Here is an 8,653-nt window from a genome sequence, read left to right as displayed (position 1 = left end):
TCTGTCATTCAATTGCTTGATGGACAAATGACCAACATTCACTTTCTTCTCCTTCTTCACTTGACTAGATTCTCCTAAAATAAAGTTTTTGGAAACTGATCCAAATTTTTCATTTAACTTGGAAAGTTTGGCTTTACTCACAGGTTTGCTCACAGCCGATGGATGAGGATTTATGTCACTCGACGGATAACCTTTTTGATTATCCGACGGATGACTCTCATCATCCGTCGAGTCTACATCTGTTAGCAATCCTTCAACCAAATTGGATTCCAGCTTCTCTTTACTCTTTTTCTAGGCTGCATCACAGAAGGACTCAATACCTTGAACTTTGGTGATTTGAGCATGGACATCTCTAGATGATTTCCATGCCTTAATCACCTCTTGTTCACGATCAAGCTACTTCTTCAAAATTTCTTCTTTCTTCAAGGACTCAGTTAATTCCTCCTTAGCAATCTTACATTCTATTCTCAAATTTTCAAATTCAATAAACTGAGACTCTAGCACATTATTCCTCTCACTTAAAAACAAATTATTTTCTTTGATTTTAGTATTTTCCTTATTGAAGGACTTAGGTGTAACACGCAAATGATATAATTCTGTAGACATGTCATTTATTGCATCATTACACTCAGCTTTAGATAAATATGCAAGGTTAGTGGTGATTACCTGATTACTTGAAGAACTTGTCACTGTTTCATCAGACTTGGCCATTAGGGCTAGATTGACATAGCTGACATCTCCATCCTCATCCAAACCATCTGCTGCCCAGTCATTTACTTGTGTAATAAAAGCTCTTTCCTTTTGTTTGAGAAACTCAAAATACTTCTGTTTATAATCCACAGGCTCAAACTCCTTCTTGCTGGAATCCGACTTTCTACACTCACTGGCAAAGTGCCCTACCAAGCCACATTTGAAACACTTGAATTTTGATTTATCCACCATGTTTCTATTTGGCTTAGCTGCTCCAAAGTTCTTCTTGAACTTGTGCTTGGAAAATCTTCTAGAGAGAAATGCAAGATGTTCATCAATGTCATCCATATCATCTTGGCTCACAGAATCTTCATTTTCTGCTACCAGCCCCTTGCCCTTGTTTTCACAGACCTTTGAAGTGGACTCAACAGCTTCTATCTTCATCTCCTTCTCTTTCTCTAACTCAGCAACCAGTGCAATGGACCCTCCTTTCTTTCTCCCTTTCTCCATTCTTTCATCTTGCTCTATTTCAAGCTCATAAGTCTTTCAAATGTCATACAGTCTCTCTAGTGTGAACTCATTATATTCTTATGAATTTCTCAAGGAGACTGTCATTGGTTTCCATTCTTTTGGAAGGGATATCATGAATTTGAGGTTAGAATCTTTGGTTTGGTAGACTCTTCCATGCAGCTTTAGAGCATTTAGTAGATTTTGAAATCTACTAAAGATATCAGTGAGAGTTTCACCTTCTTCACAGTGGAAATGCTCATATTGCTGAATTAGTAATTGCATCTTGTTTTCTCTAACTTGTTCAGTGTCATCACAAATTATTTGAATGGTGTCCCAAACCTCTTTGGCTGTCTTGCAATTGATGATGTTGTCAAACATGTCACCATCAACTCCATTGAATAAAATATTCATGGCCTTCTTGTCTTTCCTGACTTGTTCATTACCAGGATCTGACCATTCATGCCTTGGCTTGGGAACTGATGGCTCATTTCCAGTTGCAGCTCTCATTGGTACATGAGGACCTCTCTCTATGCAATCCACATAGGCCTCATCTTGAGAAAGTAAATGAAGATGCATCTTTACCTTCCAGTGATGGTAATTATCTTTGTCCAGAAAAGGAATTTTGACTCCAACATCCTTCTTGTTCATCTTGCTTTTTGTTGTGATCTTTAAACTCTTTGTGCTTCAAGAGCTTGCTCTGATACCAATTATTAGTCCCTAACAATGCAGCAAGAATTACAGAATGGGGGGTTGAATGTAATTCTAGTAAACTTTTTCTTGAACTGTAAAATGTTCTAACTCAAAACTATATATATAAGTGTTTTGATTTGCAATGAGCGGAATAACAAGTTAAGTGAATCAAAAACACAAAGTAATAAAAACACGAGCTTTTAAAACTTTCTGGTGGATTTGAAAGTATCCACCATAGATATATATATATATATATATATCGATTTAAGAACTCTGTGAAGAATAAATTATCTCACAACTGCTTTACAAGTGAACAAACAAACTACAGAGAAATTCTTAACAGTTACAGCTTTTTCTATTTCTCTTCTAAAAGTATTTGCTTAGTTATTTGTTTCACTAGCTACACTTGGTTTATATATCACCAAGTTTACATGGTAATAAGACAGGATAATAAAACAAAACTATCGAGTCAAACTCCATGCGGCTTCACTACTCTATTCCAGCATCTTTGAAAATCTTCTTAACTTGTATGGAAATGGTAATGCTTCTTTGTTCTTCATTTCCTCCCACATTCCTTTTGTAAACACCCAACACATGTGACTGTGTTGTCACTATCAACAGATGTTTGAATTGATCATCCGTCGGATACATGCTTGTCATCCGTCGGGTTGCCTTGTTGATCATCTGTCGGTTAGCTTTGTTGATCATCCGTCGGGTAGCTATTTGGCACTTGACTTCATTTCACTTATGCAGAATTACAAGACATCTTATATTTACAATTAATCAACCTATTCTGCATATCTAATAATAGTCAACATGACTCATATGCTACTACAAGATCTATACAAAGTTGTTCACAGTAATGTGTTACAATACTTATTGTTACATAAGCTACTCACTCGATGGATGTCAATTCATCATTCGTCGGGACTATATCGAGTCATTCGTCGGGACTATATCTGATCATCCGTCGAGTGCTATATTTTTCACTAAGTTAAATCTACTAAGGTGTTTTGTTAATGTAATCATCAAGTTCACAACATATTCCCAACATTTCTTCTTGATGTTCAATGCATCATAATCAAGACTAGTAGCAATATTTTTTCTCATGGTATTGTCCAACCAACTCAGATTCATTCTTGAAGGACTTCAACTTCACTTCATTCTTTTTCAGATTTTCCCTTAACACTGCTTCAATCTCACTTGCACACTTGAGCTTGTTCTTCAGATATGCATTCTCTTGTCTCACAGCTTCAAGCTCTACCAACAATAATTCAGCTTCTTGTTTCTCATTTTCAAGCTTCTCATTTATCTTTGTCAGTCTGCTAACCTCTTCTTTAGCAGCAACCATACTTGTATGAATGAGAAACATTTCTATGCTCATCTTCTCTACAGTTTCCTTATATTGACTCACATTTAAATCAGTCGTAGTGAGAGTTGGTACCTGTGATTTTGATGAGGATCATTCTCCTTGCTCCAAGGCCATTAGTGCATAATTTCCAACTTCCTCATCTTCATCATTATCAGAGTCATCCCAACTTTTTCCCTCTACAATATAATCTTTGCTTTGCTGTTTCTTCAGAAGAGCTTCATACTTTGCTTTCAGTTCAAGATAAGCTTTGTCTTTCTCTGCTTTCTTGGATTTCCTGCATTCTGTAGCAAAATGACCTAGTTCATCACAATTGTAGCACCTTATCTTTGATATGTCAACAGATTTAGTTTTGTAACCATTTTTGCTATCAGATGTGTACTTCCCTTTTCCTTTCCAGTTGTTGTCTTTCCAGCTACCTATATGTATTATAATGCAAATAAATATTTTTATTAATTAAATCTTTAGCACCATCATTATATATATATATCATTTTATATATCTGCTTGATGATAAAAAAATTTAAAATTGTATATTAATTACTAATTTAATTTCTTTTTTTATCTTGAATCCACTACGCCATTGATGGCCTGATGTAATGCCTTTCTATTGTTACAATAAGTCAGAAAAGTATTACAATAGACCTATTGTAACAGTAAGGGGCGTTGCACTTGCGAGCATTACATTAAACCCCCAATTATAACACTTTGGCTACATACATGACTAAAAGTATTACAATAGGCCCCTAATGTAACCCTACATTGCCAATTGTAACATTTTGGAGATGTTACATTAGGTTGGAATTATTTGTCAAAAGTGGGTCCCACATGTGGGCATCATTGAGGGGCGCTCCTTAGAGCCCTCATATATTAAGATTCGCAATTGAACATTCACTAAAACTTAATTAAGAAACAAACTCACTTTGTTATAATAAAAAAACTAAGTGAAAATAATTTCCGAAAAACTTAAATATACAAGTCAAATCTTCCAAATAGATTTGAAAAATAAATTAAAGAGTATCTATTTGTACAAGTCAGATTCTTTAACTAATTTGTTCTTTCCAAAAACATCATCTATTTCTTGTCGGGCTTTTTCTATGATGTTCAGATGGTTAATTAGCTCTGCTAGTTCCAATTCTGTTGTGGTGGGCAGAATTCCAGTTGCAAATATATCCTGCAATTTGTACAAGAAGAATAAGGTATGTGTCAACTCCGACTATTGTCCAAAAATTTAATGTAAAATTACTCTTCAACTGAATAAAGAATATGAAATAGAAGTCAACTATTTACATATATAATTTCTTAATGGAAGATAATTTAGCCAATTAATTCTAGCAACTTTACTTTTAGTATTTCAAGTACCAACCTCCTAAAAATATTAAAAATTAAAGAAACTTTCCTGCCAGATAGAGCTTGAGCATGGCTAGGTTGTGGGGTTGCGATATTAAAAATAAAACAACCTGTGAAGCACAATCAGATGGAAACTTTAGCAACAAAGAAACTCAAGATATAGTCTCCACCACAATAATGAAGTGATTTAGATAAACAATTTTTGCGATAAATTAAAATGTTGATAGTTTAATAAGATGTTAGAGGAATGAAATAAATACCTCATTAAAGTATATGACTCTTTCCTTTTAAAGCAATTGATCCAATATGAAATTCAACTTTGCAGGAATATAAGTGGGTGTAGGCATTCATAGGGACTAATACCAATAATTTGAAGTAGTTTGTATGTTGTTGTGTACAAGTTATTATCAACATGAATCTAATAGTTGAAACTTGAATAGGCTGGAGCCGGGGCTGGAGCCGGGGCTGGAGCCTAGGTGGAAATTAATTAATTAAGTTAATTGTATAAGTAGAGATGAAAATGCATAAGAACCTAGCTAGCAATACTGGAGTAGGGCTGGTGAAAGCTTGTAGTTAACATATAATCTGTACGTAGCAAATGCTAAGTAAAATTGAATTGCACAGATGTTAATTATTGTATTCGAATAGCATAAGGTAGATACTAAGCATGTCAATATCAGACAACAACAATAAAATATGTTACATCTACCTCAGATACGATATTAAATAGAGAAAAATGTAATTTATCCTGATTTAGAAAATAGGTCACTAGATGTGCAATAACATGTTACATCTACCTCAATACGATCATGCATATGTTTCAAGTTTATATATTTTAAGTTCAAAGTCATTAGTAACGTACATTTTTTTAATTACAACTAAAAACCGATTAAAAGCATCTACCTGCAAGAACATATAAATACTTTAAAGAATCTACCATGTTATCAATTATTTTACCAGAGTACTAGAAAATAGTAATAGTCTGTTAAAATAACAATCAGCACATTCACTCGATTAAATTTAATTTTTAACAAAATTTATAAAGTGATGAACCTATACTCTAAAACTTTTTCCTTTTAAACAGATAATTCTAAAATCTAAAATCTCGAGGAAGGTAAATTGAAACTTTCTTACATTTACACCAGGCCTTAAATGACTAATTTGGTAACTTGGATATATACACAAGTATGAATATTTTTGGCATAAGTAAACCAAATGAATTAAGGACGCACCTGTAGAATTTAGCTCGATGATAACACACGCAAACTTTAACACGTCTGCCCACATAAAACATAAATATAAGCTTGCAGATAATAATGAACATAAACAAGAGACAAATTAGAGTAACAGTTTTACATTCTTCCAGCTTCCATGTCATTCAGCTGCAAGCTTGAGTTGTGGCCTAAAACAAAAATCATTTACTGAAATGCATGTCCATTAGAAATGGGAGTGGGTGTAGAACTTGTTTTTTATCCATGTTTGATACAGTCTCGATTGCGTTCCGATGAACTTGCCATTTCTCGTGTCATAATACTCTAACCAGTGCTCTGCTGGAAGCCTTTTCACAGCCAAATTAACTGCTTTCCATGCTAGGTCTGTTCTTCCCATCTTAATGCATGCAGTGTGAACTGCAAATAATATATCAAATATAACCATGATCATTTGTCCATTTCAAGCTCCATTGCTAAGTTATGGATACTGATCACCTATCTTTTGAAATTAATCTGTTTCTTGATTTATTTTGAAAGTGCCTGCATTAGTTTAGCAACAAGAAGAAATGAGTAATTCGTTAATCACCTGCCATAGTAGCGTTGTCAAAGATCCGCCATTGTGATATGACCAAGGTCTGCAAAGTTATATATATGCCTTCAGTTCTACACTGTCAAGATGTTCTATATGAAAAGAAGCTAGTAGCCTTTTTAGAAAAAACTTACATGTTCTTTGGATCACTACCAGTGATTATACGCCAATCGTCGAATTCCATAGCAGGGAAACATATTTTCAGAGGCAAGCTCCCGACAGATCATCCCATTTGGACTCTATTAGCTTTAACATACATTAATTTTGTTTTGAAGTACTAAGAGATGATATAATAGACCAGAGATTACCCAATGTGAAGAACCTAAAATCCATATGAGTCCGCCTTCCTCGGGGATCCAGTCCGCTAACCATTTAGGAATTTGTTCAGGGGAGATATTGAACTTGTTTTTGGCATCTGTTGAGTATTCTTCAGTCTTATATCGATATTTATCATTGATCTTCTCTATATCTACATAATAGTATTCTCTGATGTGAAATGATAATACACCGCAATTATCAAACAAAAAGACCCAAGTTTACCTCAATTAGCTCTTTAAACTAGAATCTCAATTAGCTTTGAAAAACCAATACAAAGACCCAATCGCCTGAAATACAAATATATAATTTATAATACAAAGAATACAGTCGAGAAACAATGAAAGAATAACAAATATGTGCGTACTTGCCACTTAATCTGAGCAATGGTAAAAGCCCCAATTTATAGAACCCTAATCGCCTGCAAAATCATAAACAATTCAGAAGTTAGAAAGTCCTAATCAAAGGGAGTGTGTGTATTCAAATTCCCAATTTCAAATCAAAGTGATTTGTCTCAGAGACAGACTTTGTTGAGCGAGAGAGATTGTGAGGGAGAAGAGAGAGTTTGTTGACAGTTACTTATTTCTTGTGTAGGTCTAAGAGTTTGGGAGAAGTATGATGGTAGTTTTAGTTTTTCATTTTGGGGGAGGGGAATACCGCCCGTTTTTTCGTGTCAATAAGCGTGCATTGTTCTTTTTGTTTTGATTAAAAATATTATTATTTTATGTTTTATATATGTTATTTAAATATATTATGTCAAACTGTTATCTAAATATGTTAGATATATTTGTGATATCATGTCTAATATGATTTGTGTTGAGTTTTCATATCTTACTTAAACAGGACAAATTAGTACTTAACTAGAAATCAGTACTTATACTGAAGTCAGAACTTAAGATATCAGAACTTAAGTTATCAGAACTTAAGTTATCAGGAGATATTTATCTGGTGATAATATCAGGACTTAAGGAGACTTTCAGATAAGGAAGACGGCTGATTGAAAGGAAAGAAGATCAAGACAAACGCAAGAAGAGATATGCATGAAGAAGGAATTATATGAAGAATAGAATACTTGGAAGAAAAGATAACTGATTGATATATTTTAGGAAGCAGAATTATATTCAATATCAATTAGAAGATTATTTTGTAATTGTGTAGTATATAAACACAGACATAGGGTTTACACTATGTGTGTTATCTTAATCGAAAATATTATTCATTGTAACCCTAGCAGCTCTCGTGATAATTTGTTCATCACTGAGAGAGGACAGTTCCATATTGTAACAGAGTTTATTGTGTTGAACAAAATCTGTGTTCTGTTACTTGTGTTCTTTAATTTGATTTGATTGTAGTAAACACTGTATTCAACCCCCTTCTACAGTGTGTGTGACCTAACAAGTGGTATCAGAGCAATCTGTTAACACACAAACAGTTTAAGATCCAAAATCAATCATGTCTGAAGAAACACAAACTCCAACCAAGCCCACCAAAACTGAAGAACCTCCAAAGACTCAAATCCATAATCGATATGAGACTATTAGGGTTCCCATATTGAAACCATCTGAATATCCCATATGGAAGGTGAGGATGTCTAAGTTTCTGGAAGCTATAGAACTAGAATACCTTGACAGAATCAATGAAGGACCGCATAAGCCAACCAAGCTCTCTGTTGTAGTTGTAGATCAGCCAGCACAGACAGTGCCAAAGGAGAAAAATGAGTATACAGCTGAAGATATCTCATCTATTGCTAAGGATGCAAAGGATGCAAAGGTACGACATTTGCTGCATAGTGCCATTGATAATGTCATGTCAAACATGGTAATCAACTGCAAGACTGCAAATGAGATATGGGATGCCTTGGAAATAAGATGTCAGGGAACTGATTCAATTAAGAAGAACACGAGGACTATACACACTCAAGAGTATGAGC

At 34.3% G+C, this 8,653-nt stretch overlaps 1 long non-coding RNA gene across 8 annotated transcripts; it reads right to left on the bottom strand.

Annotated features, from left to right (window-relative positions):
• Positions 1–4,231: 4,231 nt before the first annotated feature.
• Positions 4,232–7,380, bottom strand: LOC141708026 (uncharacterized). Of its 8 annotated transcripts, none has more exons than XR_012569315.1 (10): positions 7,250–7,380; positions 7,091–7,144; positions 6,949–7,013; positions 6,717–6,877; positions 6,543–6,654; positions 6,406–6,454; positions 5,965–6,236; positions 5,841–5,885; positions 4,625–4,718; positions 4,232–4,432 (listed from the first exon to the last, which is right to left on the bottom strand). It is a non-coding gene; the product is annotated as an uncharacterized LOC141708026 (long non-coding RNA). The 8 variants fall into 8 exon arrangements; XR_012569316.1 differs by having other exon boundaries at positions 6,543–6,647; XR_012569311.1 differs by having other exon boundaries at positions 6,543–6,894.
• Positions 7,381–8,653: the final 1,273 nt, after the last annotated feature.

Source organism: Apium graveolens, chromosome 2, assembly GCF_009905375.1.
Source record: "Apium graveolens cultivar Ventura chromosome 2, ASM990537v1, whole genome shotgun sequence".
NCBI lineage: Eukaryota > Viridiplantae > Streptophyta > Magnoliopsida > Apiales > Apiaceae > Apium > Apium graveolens.
The sequence above is the reverse complement of the archived record's forward strand: the minus strand, read 5'-3'. Positions and strand labels throughout refer to the sequence as shown.